At 49.6% G+C, this 13,100-nt stretch overlaps 1 protein-coding gene across 2 annotated transcripts in view; it reads right to left on the bottom strand.

The window, feature by feature from the left end:
* Positions 1-13,100, bottom strand: part of TRABD2B (TraB domain containing 2B) — a 221,495-nt gene that overhangs the window by 68,428 nt on the left and 139,967 nt on the right. The window lies entirely within an intron of this gene.

The raw sequence follows: 13,100 nt of genomic DNA, 5'->3' as shown, positions 1-13,100 counted from the left end.
TCAATGAAAGCAACAAGAATATTGGGGAAAAAAGATCAGAATCAATTTTTAGAGAAGTATGGAAATTAGCCAAAGGATTGTAGGAATCCAGGGAGCATGTATTCAAGAAAAAGGAGGTTAATTTTGGTAAGTATAGCAAATTTTTTGGTATTTTAACTTTCCCTGTTCTCAACCCCTACACTCCTTTGAAACAACTGCAAATACAGTGAAAATTAGCAGTTTGGCCGTCACTGGAGAGTACAAAATAGTATTGAGGGAGCTCTTTTATAAGCCTCATTTCTAGAGAACTGCCATTGTACAACCTGCTGGTAATGACTTAGAAGTCCCAACTCTCAAGGTTGTCTGTATGTGATCTGACTTTGAGTGCCCCTCATGCTTACAGCCTTTTCCCCAGGGATGTTTACTGAAAAAAAAAAATCAGAGCAACTGTTTAATATCAATGCAGTCTGAGGTAGTGGCTAACAGTTGAGGCAGACAGGACTTCCCTGGTGGCTCAGTCGGTAAAGAATCTGCCTGCAATGCAGGAGACTCGGGTTTGATCCCTGGATCAGGAAGATCCCCTGGAGAAGGAAAGGGCAACCCACTCCAGTATTGCTGGGAAATCCCATGGACAGAGGAGCCTGGTGAGCAAATATATAGTCCATGGGGTCGCAAAGAGTTGGACACTACTAAACCACCACCACCACCACCACCACCAATAAGCTAATTTGAGCAAAGATTTCAGGTGACCACACATGACAAAGAATACACACTTAATACAACCGTCTCAGAAAAACCAGGAGGGAAATGGTGATAACAACAAACAGCCTGAGGAGAGGGACAGTCTGATTTCCAGACTTGTCATCTTGCATTATTTTAAATGCCTCATTTTCAACAAAATATATAAGAAATTCATAGAAACAATTTTTCCTATAAATAGGGGGAAAAAGTGATCAACAGAAAGTATCTCTGAGGAAGTGCAGTAGTTGTACTTACTAAAAAAAAAAAAAAAGACTTTAAATTATCTATTTTAAATATGTCTAAAGAATTTAAAATGTATAAAGAACTAAAGGAAAGTATGAAAATGATGTCTCACCAAACAGAAACTATCAATAAAGAGACAGAAATCATTTTTATAAAAGAAGCAAATAGATATTCACATATTGTATAGCTGAAAATCACAATAAGTGAAACGAAAAGTTCACTAGAGAGACTCAACAGTAAATGTGAGCAAGCAGAAAAAAATGTGCTACCTTGAAGATATGTCAATTGAGATTATTCAGCCTGAGGAACAGAAAGAAATAAGAATTAACAATGAACAGAGATCCATGGACACCATCACAGGACCAAGACAGGCATAATGGGGGAGTGTCCGAAGAAGAGGGGACAGAAAACAGAGGCAGAAAGAATATCAGAGAAGTAATAGCTGACAACTTCCTATATCTTATGGAAAACATTAATCTACACATTGAAGAAGCTCAAAGAACTTCAAGTAGTATAAATTCAAAAAGATTGACACTACACATATCATAATCAAATTGTTTAAAGCCAAAAATAGAGAACCTTGAAGGCAGCAAGAGAGAAATGTCATTACATATCTAAATAAAATTAATTGTTGGTTTATCATCAGAAATCGTGAAGGCCAGAAGGCAGCTGGATGATGTATTCAAAGTCCTGAAAGGTAAAGAATGTCAACGAAGAATTCTGTATCCAGCAAAACTATACTTCAAAAATGAAGGAGAAATTAAGATATTTGTAACAAGATAAAAACAAAGAATTTGTTGCCAGAATGGCCCTATAAGAAATCCTAAAAGGAGTCTTTCAGGCCGAAATGAAAAGACACTAGGCAGTAAGTTGAATCTACATGAAGAAATAGAGCAATGGTAGGGCTTCCCAGATGGTGCTAGTGGTCAAGAACGTGCCTGTCAGTTCAGGAGATGAAGGAGACTCAGGTTCGATCCCTGGGTTGGGAAGATCCCCTGGAGCCGGTAATGGCAACCCACTCCAGTATTCTTGCCTGGAGAATTCCATGGACAGAGAAGCCTAGTGGGCTACAGTCCATGGGGTCGCAATGAGTCGGATATGACTGAAGCGACTTAGCAGTAGCAGCAGGTAGCTTTAAAAGATGGTATGCATTAGTTTTTTGTAACTTTCCCCCTACCATCTCATTTAAAAGGCAAATGCATAAAACAATAATTATAAACCTATGTTGATGAGCTTTATTATACCTAAGGATATAATTGGTGAGACAAAAACAAAAGAGGGGAAGGAGGGAAAGAAGCTGTGTAAGAAAAAAGCTTAGTATACTATTGCAATATAAGATTATATTAATCTGAACTGGGTTGTTATAAATTAAGACGCTAATTATAATCCCCAGGGAAAACACTAAGAAACTAACATGTGAGTAGTCTTAGACCTAGGGTGTATACCAGGCCACCCAAGATGGCTGTTCTCTTGCTCTCTGTACATCCCTGCTCAACCAGCCCTGCTTCAGCTGCACCCTACTCACATGCCTGACCTTCCCTCTTAATGATAGAGCCTAATCAGTAAATGCCTATACACTTGCCCCAGGCCCCAGCTAGTGACTGTTCCAATTATGAGATCAGAACTATCTCCACTATAATACTTTATCAAAGGGGTCATTGAGTGATGGGCCCCTCTGCCATGGGTTCCGTGGTAACCAGTGAGCCAAACTAACATCAATTCCCTCTATAACTGGTAACCTCCCTCTCTTTCCCCAAACCTGCTTCCCTGGAAGTGAAGACTGCTATTGTGTTCTGCCTGCTCTTTGCTGCACAGGCTGAAGTATCATTCCAGGACCTCGCTTCTGATGTGTGAGATCCCTCATCTATTAAACACCAATGTCTATGTCATTGCCTCCAGGCTCTTTCTTTGGTCAGAGAAAGACCAAAGCTGTATTTGCCCAGCTCTTTGAGGCTTACAGGCCTGTGGGGTACAGTCCCACGTGGGCTCACTCTATAGGGCTGTCATTTCACTGCTAGATGACCTTTGGCAAGCTACTTCCCATTTTAGAGTCTTAGTTTCCTCATTGGCTGTCGTTAATCCACATGTTTATCCATTCCCCCAACAAGGCAATGGATATGCTATGAATATAGAAGAGAAGATCCCTTCCACTGGACTGTGGGGGCCACACTGGTAACCTGGTGAACTTGTTCATCATCCTTCTTAGTTGTATGACTTTGGACAAGTTATTCAACTTCTCAGAGTCTCAGTTTCTTCTGTGTACCGTGGGGACACAACAGTCTATATGGAGTTAACTGTGGCCACGTGTACTACCCTTGTCTGGCAGAGTGCCTGGCACGTAGTTGTTGTTGCTGGTTCAGTCGCTAAGTCGTGTCCGACGCTTTGTGACCCCGTGGACTGCAGCATGCCAGGCTCCCCTGTTGCTACTTCCCGGAGGTTATTCAAATTCATGTCCATTGAATTGGTGATGCTATCTAACTATCTCATCCTTATGTAGTAGATATCGAATAAATGTTGGTGATTACTCTGAACTGTGAGCGACCAAAGGGCAGAGATGTTCTTTAATCATCTCTGGGTCCCCAAAGCCTAGCACAGAGTAGCTGTCCAGTAGATGGAGTGTTCACTCAACTGAACTGAAATTCACTGTCCCTTTTGTCATTCAAACAGAAGCCTAAGATCCTGTGAAAGTTCACACCACAGGGAAGGGGCTTGGGGCTCACAAGGCCAGGGTTGGAATTAGGAGAGAAAAGTCATTGGTGGGATCCATTTCTGTTCCCTGCTGGGCTCTGAGAGTCCAGGGCCAGGCCCGGCAGGACCTTAGCAGGAAATGTCATAACCTTGGCATCAAGAAGGGGTGGATTCGCGTTTTTCCCACATTAGGACATCTTGCTAAGAATGGGTTCCTGGCTCTGAAAGATATTTGGGTTTCAAGGGTAACTAGGCCTCATTTAACATTTCTTAAAGGGACCACGTACTCCCTCCATCACAGCCACTCTTTCTGACAGTCTCCACCTGCCACCTCTCCCTGTCCTTCCCATGTCCTTCATCTCCCTTCCATGGTCTCCAAGAGCCTCCTCATGATTGATTCCAAGCTGAGCACCTTCGGCCCACCTCCTGCCCTACTGTGTCACCTGTACCATCAGGCCTCTGTAGGGCTTGGAGAGGGGCTAATCGGGCTTCTGGGGTAACTCGACTTCCATGAGTGGAAAGTCCTCTTGGGAGCTCCAAGAGTGATGAGTTGAAAAGCATCCCACAGGGCAACAGTGCCCAAGTCTCACGCAGTGGGCCAAGGAGCAGGAAAGCAGGAATCACACTGCTTGTTATGAGCCTCTTCCAGGCCCTTCCCATGGGTGTCCTCACTTAATACTCAGCAGCACTAGAAGGCTCAGCATCCCTTGAGGAAACTGAAGCCCAGAGAGGTTCAATACCATGCTCAAGTCATAGAGGGAGGGAGTGGATCCAGGACTGGCATCCACACTGTCTTAGGGCAGAGGTCACACTCTCAACCAGAACCCAGGTAGCATCTCAAGGTAGGACATCTGCCTGGGAGGCAAGGGAGGGCAGCAGGGCCCCCGCAGTGGCTTAATTTAGGGTTAATTCACAACTTGAGGGGTTGAGTTTCAGGAAAACAGCTTCAAAGAAAGCAGCAGCAAGAGAAGCAGAATGAGAGAGGAGGAGAGGGTGCAATTTGTTTGCAATCAGAACTGGCCTTGTTCTTTCCTTCCCTACTAGGGACACTGGCTTCCCTCCTGAGACACCCACAGCTGGGCCCTGGACCAGGCTCACTTTTCTGGGAGGCACTCGCCCAGGGATCTGGAGATGTCTTAGCAAGAAAGAATGTAAACTGTCCTGCTCAGACGATGGGGCATGAGCAGGGAAGGCTAAGGCCTGGGAGGGAATCACCCTGCATCTCTGAAGGGGGATCAGCAGCATCTGCACCCACAAGCAGTGAGACCACAGATCATCTCTGAGGCTCCCAGTGCCTGCAGCTTACTGGGTGTCCTCGGACACTTCATTCACCTCTCTGTATCTCCTGTTTCCTGCTTAGAAATAGGTGTTGAAAGATGCTTTCTGTAGTCAGTGACTGCTCACAGGGTTAGATATTCACACCCAAGTCATTCCTTGGAGAAGACTAGATCCCTTGGTAGCACTTTTAAAGAGAGGAGAAGGCAATGGCACCCCACTCCAGTACTCTTGCCTGGAAAATCCCATGGACAGAGGAGCCTGGTAGGCTGCAGTTCATGGGGTTGCGAAGAGTTGGACATGACTGAGCGACTTCACTTTCACTTTTCTGCATTGGAGAAGGAAATGGCAACCCACTCCAGTGTTCTTGCCTGGAGAATCCCAGGGACGGGGGAGCCTGGTGGGCTGCCATCTATGGGGTTGCACAGAGTCGGACACGACTGAAGCGACTTAGCAGCAGCAGCAGCAGCAGTGTAACACACAAGCCAGCAGCAGCAGAAGGGACTTGACTATCCCCTGGGGCAACCCCACCACCAACAGATGGCAACAAAGGCCCGGAGGAACAGGGACTAACAGAGGGCTACCTGGCACACTCAGCACACTGGGACGTTGATCAAGTGTGGAGGAAGTAGATGGAGGAATGAGCTGCTTAATCAGAGAGTCAAGGCTGACCCCCAAGTGCTTCCAAAAGGGATCATGAAGGAGAGCAAACAGGGGCTCCAATGGGAAGGGCACATGGCCTGTTGCCCAGGGTGGATCTCTGCCGGCCCTGGATACCCTCAGAGAACCTTGTGGCATGAGGGCACTGGCTAGGTGTGGTGACCATCTATCAGTCCTGCTTCATCCTCTACCTTGCGTGGGCCATGCCAGGCTTCAGGCTCTGGGAACAGGCTGGACGTCCACTCACAGCTGCGGGATCACAGATATGAAATGCTCTCGTGACAGGACGTGTCACAACGCGTGGTAGGTGTTACTCAAGAGGTCTCAACTCCACCAGAGTCTGTCCTCAAAGAAGAGCCCACTGAGCAAAGGGCCGGGCTCTGATAGGCACACCGTGCCAACTGCAGGGGCACCAGAGCCCACTGAGTAAAGGGCCAGGCTCTGACAGGCACACCGTGCCAACTGCAGGGGCACCAGAGCCCACTGAGCAAAGGGCCGGGCTCTGACAGGCACACCGTGCCAACTGCAGGGGCACCAGAGCCCACTGAGCAAAGGGCTGGGCTCTGACAGGCACACCGTGCCAACTGTAGGGGCACCAGAGCCCACTGAGTAAAGGGCTGGGCTCTGACAGGCACACCGTGCCAATTGCAGGGGCACCAGGGGACATGGGGCACCCCCATACTCAGACCATCCCCCACTTCACGTGCAAGGAGCCTTGAAGTTGAAGGTGTTAGTTGCTCAGTTGTGTCCAACTCTTCGAGACCCCATGGACTGTAGACTTTGTTCATAGAGTTCTCCAGGCAGGAATACTGGAATCCCCTGCCATTCTCCAGGGGATCTTCCCAACCCAGGGATCAAACTCAGGTCTCCTGCATCGCAGGCAGATTCTTTACCATCGGAGCCACCAGGTCTCTCCTTTAATCCTACCCCCCTCCAAACACACACACACACACACACACACACACACACACACACTACAGAGCACTGACATGCACATGCTCAGGCACTCACTCACACATGAATACACATGTGCACACACACTCACTCATCTAAGCAGTCTCCTAGTCAGGCTGAGCTGGCCTCTTAACTGTCTGGATGCTAAACGTCTTAAATGTCTGGACGCCACTGCCTCCAGACCGCCTCATTCTCCACCAGAAAAGCTGATCGACCTCCTCACCAGGTCCGGGCAGTCCGTGCTCCATCCAGCCTGCAGCCAGAGAGAACTTTAGGAAATGCAAATCACACCTCTGAGGGGAGGGGAACAGAAAGAAAGAACTAAGGACATTCAAACTCTGGAGCAAGCCCAGCTCCTGTGTGAAGTGCTGGGTGACTTGACGAGGCTGGCAGCGTTCCTCCACCCCCATGATCCCGACTGCTAGCAACTCAACTACTTACTGAGCACAGTCAAAGGGCCATGTGCTTAGCATCTGTGGCACTGCTGAACCTCTCCCAGACTCTACACAGCTGTGGAGAGGAGACCCTGTCCACCTGGTGGGATAAAGGGGAGGAAGATGAGCCAACAGGTGGACGGCGTGGAGTGAGGTATCTGGCCCTCTCTCCATGGCCAAGCCTATTGCTGTCACTACCATCACTCTTCCTGTAAATCTCGGTTGCTGTGGGTTTCCCCATGTGGACTGCAAGTCCCAGGCAGGGGGGGTTTACCTCCTTAGATTCAGTTCTGGGCCCTGGGCTGCAGATCGAGCCTGGCCACAGATCAAGTTTGCTGAATGAGTGAATCTTTGTCAGCTCATCAGAGCTCAAAGGGGCAGGAAGAGACCAGAATGCAAAGCTGGCAAGTTCATTTCACAGATGAGCAAAGTGAGGCTCAGAGATATTTCAGGATGGGCGTGTGCTTCCCCTAGCAGGTTATGCTTAATGGCGGGGTAGGCTTATCCTTTTACATATGGGTGCTCTCATGCTGGGAATAAGGAGGTTAGGCGGGCCTGTTCCAGGGCTGTCCTGTCATTCCCCATGGACATCCACTGCATGTTGAGCCCTTTCATGAACATTGTCTCGATTAGCCCTAAACACATCCTTTCCATTTTCAGAAGCAGAGACTCAGAAACTCTGAGGGTTTCAGGAACGTGTTCAAGATCACATCCATTAGGCTGGAAATGATAAGAGCCATGATTCAAACCCAGATCCCCCTGAGCCTAGCATTCTTTTCTTTGCTCACAGACCCTACAGCCCAGCTCCTTGGCCCTCATCGAAACAAGACAGGGTATAAAGCCAGCCCCAGACTTGGTCCTCAGCATCCCCCAGAGCACTCATGTTTGAAACAGAATTTGGCAGGCCCACTGGGATTAATTAATTACAGGCCTATCTCCCGGGTGGCCCTGTCGGCTATCGAGGCTGCTGCATACCTGTTGATTACATAATCCATAAATACATTTGACATCTTTAATTGGAATCAGGCCCCCCAGGCCCTGCCCACAGTTGAGTTACGAGCTCCAAACTCCCTGCTGGCAGCCTTGAGCTTCTGCCTGAACCAGGGCCCAGGGAGGAGGAATCAGTTAGGGGCTTGATGACATTTCTCCAGGATTAGGAAGCAGAGGGAAAAAAAGTAATTTCTCTAGTGTAAGGAAGGGGATCTTCCTCAAGCTCTGTGGCTGTGGGTCACCTCCAATCCCATCTCTCCACATGCAGAAAGCCTCCTGTGGCCTTCTGCATCCTGAGCTGCTGGGACCATGTGACAGCAGAACAACCATATTGGGTTTGACATGTGGGGATTTGGGGCTTTCTTGCTGGAATCCCACAGTGGTCTGCCTTACCCCTCTCATCTCCCAAGGTAAGCCCAGCACCTCCCCAGCCTAACAAGTAGATCCTGCAGGCATAAGGTAAGATGCTCAACTTGCCTGGACACTGCAGGGGTGCCTGGGCTTGTCTGATCCCAGAACTGTCGCCCACCAGGGGGGTAACTTTGCACAAGTGACACAACTCACCCGTGGGTTTCGTGCCCTCATTCACTGCCTCCTTCATTCAGTGTCCCTGAGTGCCTTCCACCCGCCAGGCTGTCTGAGGGGTGTGATGCAGGGGTGGAGGGGAGCTGTGCATGCTGAGCACAGTCCTGTCTGAAGGAGCCCACAGCCTAGAGGGCAGAATACGGGCACAGTATGGACAGAGGGGTGGGGTGATGCAGGGCTGGGGTCACACCTCAACTGGGGGAGGGCTGGGAGGAGGGAAGAGAGGTTCCCTAGAACTGAGCTGGTCTTTCTGGACAGATCCTGCAGGGCCCTACCCCACTGTCTCTTCTGCCTTGCTATCCTTTTTCTTTTTTTAACTTTTTTTTTTTTGCATGTGGACCGTATTTTTTAAAATCTTCATTGAATGTTTTATGTTTTAGTTTTTTTGACCGTGAGGCATGTGGGATCTTTGCTCCCTGACCAGGGATCCAGCCCCACACTCTCTGCACTGGATGGTGAAGCCTTAACCACTGGACCACCAGGGAAATCCCTGCCTTGCTATCTTGACAAAAAAAAAAAAAAAAAAGTTGCTGTGAAAATTTACACAAAAAGCTTGTGCAAAGTGCTTGGTATGATACAGTTGTATTGACACTAGGTTCTAATTGGAGAAGGAAATGGCAACCCACTCCAGTATTCTTGCCTGGAGAATCCCATGGTCGGAGGAGTATGGTAGGCTACAGTCCACAGGGTCACAAAGAATTGGACACAACTGAGCAACTTCACTTTCACTTTCTTTCTAGGTTCTAAACTTTTTTTCCATGTCACATGGAAAATGACAATATTGGGCACACTGGGATAAAAGCCGGGGACTCTAGTTACCCTAATCCTTGAAGGAACACCCAGAAGGCTCATCTTTTGGGAAGCTCTGCCTCACTGGGGGACTCACACCCCCCAGTCTGCCTCTAAGAGTTTACCACCCAAAGCATCGCCCAACCTCCTCCCTTGCTTTTTCACTCTACCTGGTCCCCCATCGGGGCTGGGATCTCTCAGAGGGAGCGGTCTGGTCCCACTGTCTCTTCTTCTCCCCCAGCACCAGATGCTGCAGAAGCTTCCATGGTGTGGAAGCCCAAACACCAGGAAAGAGAAGCCGTGTTCCATGACAGGGCATGGGAGCAGCCAGGGCTGAATTTAGCTCCCACCATGGCTGTGTGCTGGCTGTTTCCAACTGGGAAAGTGGTTTACTTCTCTGAGCCTCCTTTTCTCCTCACAATGCTTCCTAATTGGTTGACTGGGTGATTCATTCATAGGAATGTGTCTACTCCATTCAAAAATTGTTTTAGATCCCGGGGTTATGGCAGGGAACAAAACAAACCCTCTAACATGTTGAAATTACTTTCTAGTGGAAAGGCAGGAATTAACAAAACAAGTACAGAAAACCACTGGGGGAACACGAGGCAGGGGATGGGAGACCAGAGGGTGTGTGTGGGGCTAGTTTAATCAGTGTGGTCAGGGGAGGCTTCGCCAAGAAGGGGCTATATGGGTTTCGCGCCCTCATTCATTCCCTCTCTCACCCAGCGTCCCTGAGTGCCTTCCACCTGTCAGGTTGTCTGAGGGGTGTGACGCAGGGGTGGAGGGGAGCTGTATGTGCTGAGCACAGCCATGTCTGGAGCAGAGGTCTGAAGAGGGTGCGAGAGTGGAGGACACCTGAAGAACATTCTAGACAGAGGAAGTCTCCCAAACGTGAGGCTGGAGCACCGCAGGCCCGTCTGAGGAGCAGTAAGGAGGTGTCACTGAAGTGCAGTGACAGGGGTGGGGTGAGGACAGGCATTAGGTGGTAAGCGTGCAAACGTGGGGTGATCATAAGCAGGACCTTGGGCCATCATGAGGGCCTTGGCTCTTCCTCAGGGTGAGGCAGGAGGCACTGGATGGCTTTAAGTCAGGGGTGGTGAGACTTGCATTTTAGAAGCTGACGGACCACTGTGTGTGACTGGCTGCTGACCGACCCCTTGAACAAAATTCAAGGGGGCAAGGCAGAAGCAGAGAGCCCAGGAAAGTGGCTACTTCGGGGGGTAGGGGTGGGGTGGGTTCGGGGCCAGGGAGGTGGAGGAGAGATGGTGAGCAGTGGGGGGTCTGGACTCACCATGGAGGTAAAGGCAATGGGATGTGCTGACCAAATGGACATAGGATGTGAGGGGAAGGGGGGTGGAGAATGAGGCCAGCTGTGTGGGCCTGGGCACCCATTGGAAAAAGTGAAAGTGTTAGTCACTCAGTTGTCTCCGATTCTTGGTGACCCCCATGGACTGTCGCCCGCCAGAATTCTCTGACCATGGAATTCTCCAGGCAAGAATACCGGGAAGGGTAGCCATGGAGTTGGTAGCCATTCTCTTTTCCAGGGGATCTTCCCAACCCAGGGATTGAACTCAGGTCTCCTGCATTGCAGGAAGATTCTTTACCATCTGAGCCACCAGGGAAGCCCATTGGAAGTGTGACTCCATTTCCCAGGATAGAAGAGAATGTGGGAGAAGGTGTGCAAGGGAGGGGAAGACTGAGAGTTTGGTGTCCAGTGGCTAATTCTGGGGCAGCTGCCAGACAGCCAGATGCAGGGATCACAGAGCACAGTGCACACCAAGCTCTGGGGTTGAGGAGGGAAGTCTAGGACAGAGAGAGACGTTCGGGAGATGACTTCAAAAGCGAGTGGAGGTGGAAAGGAGCTTTGAGGATGGGCCTGGAGCCCTGGATGCGTGGATGTCAGAGCTGTGAGGAGCCAGGCCACTGCGAAGGAGCGCCAGGCAGGCAGGAGGCAAAGACAGGGGCAGCTCAAAATTCAAGTATTGTAGAAATAGCTTCAGAAAGAAGTTCTCCAGAGTCAAGGCTGCTGACAATCAGATGCCCTTGTAGGAGAAGATGGCTGAGGCAGGTGTGGAGCCTGAGGAGCAGAGGGACCCATACACCAGGTCATTCACCTCCCTCCTGGGATGCACACTCAGAATGGGTCTTTTGGGAAATGGAATGGCAGGGCCGTGGTATCTCTCTAGATGGGCTCCTGGCCCCAGGCCCACAGCCGTGGAAGAGAGCCCCAGCAGAGGCTGAGCGGAGCCCTAACTCTTGGAATGTCTTTGAACCCCACAAGGAAAAGTGGGAGCTTGGGAAGCAGGTAATTTTAGCCAAGTGCACAGTGTTTGCTTAGAGTTCGGGTGCAGCAACCAGTTAATTACACAAGTAAATCATGTCATGTCCCTGCAGCCGCTGTGCAATAACACCAAGCTGACCACACTTTTAAGGGTGATAGAAGCCTCTGAGTGCGAGCTAAGAGGTTTTATAGGCCACCCTTGAATGGGCCTCTTTCTCCCCGAGCCCACAGGAGTCATGTGTGTCTACGCCTGCTCAGCAGTGGGGCTGGAGGGTGCCTCTTGAGGGCCACCTTCTTAGACAAGGTCCGTACGACCTGGGGCCAGTCCAGGGCTTGCTGGTAGCCCAGTTGGGAGGTGGAGAAGTCCATCTTGTGTAACCTTGTACACGTCATCATCATCATGACATTGCTCAGACACCACCCGACTCTTCAACTCAAATTCAGTTCAAGTCAACAAACATCCATGGGGCCTGGCCCTGTGTGTTGCACTTAGAACCCAGGGGCTGATGTATGTCCTTCCCTCCAGGCAAATGCAAGAGATGGGCAGAGACTCTGTTCCTAGGGGATGGCAGAATGAAGTCAGTGCTTCATAAGAGGCAACAGTGTAATGCGATGTGAAAGCCCAGAGTGAGCAACGGATTCTGGGATGGCTGTTCCTACAAGGACAACTGGGATAAGATTGCAACATGGGATTTGGGGATAAAGGGCTTGCAGACAGGGAAGCAGCATGAACACAGGCCCAGGGTCAAGCTTAGAACTCTTGACTCAGACACTCGGAATCCAAGAGTCTCAGGCTGCTCCATGAGTCACAGACTAATGGGTCCATAGAAATGCAAGGATTTCAGCTCTTTAAGGAAGACAGAGGTTTCCCTGGTCAGATCTCTTCCCTCCCCCCAGAGCAGGAGATCCTTCCACCAGTCACCAACAGGTGACACCTTCCAAGACGGGTGGACACGTGGGTCAGGGTTCCATCCTGCATAGGCATTCAATCAGCATCTTTGTCACCATCCATCAATCTCTAGACACTGACCAGGTGTGTTCGTGTCACCAGCTTTGTCCCATGGTGTTCCAACATCTCTGCAGTGACCCTTCCTTCCAAATGTGAAGTTCCCCTTGCGACCAGGGCTGGTGTTTCTGTTGCGGGTCAGGAAAGGGGCTGAATCTATTAGCATGTTAATAACTGACAAGAGTCTAGGACCTCAGTTAGGAGCTTGGTCTCTGGTCTAACCGTACCTGGACATATTTGATCTCTCCTTCCTTAATATTAGGATAACACTGGGCACCACGATGGCATGTCACTTACCTAGAGTCAGACATCCTGGAATGTGAAGTGGGCCTTAAGAAGCATTACTATGAACAAAGCTAGTAGAGGTGATGGAATTCCAGCTGAGCTATTTCAAATCCTAAAAGATGATGCTGTTAAAGTGATGCACTCAGTATGCCTGCAAATTTGGAAAACTCAGCAGGGGCCATACGACTGG

Source organism: Bos indicus x Bos taurus, chromosome 3 (genome assembly GCF_003369695.1).
Source record: "Bos indicus x Bos taurus breed Angus x Brahman F1 hybrid chromosome 3, Bos_hybrid_MaternalHap_v2.0, whole genome shotgun sequence".
Classification (NCBI taxonomy): domain Eukaryota; kingdom Metazoa; phylum Chordata; class Mammalia; order Artiodactyla; family Bovidae; genus Bos; species Bos indicus x Bos taurus.
This window is presented reverse-complemented; position numbering and strand designations above follow the sequence as displayed.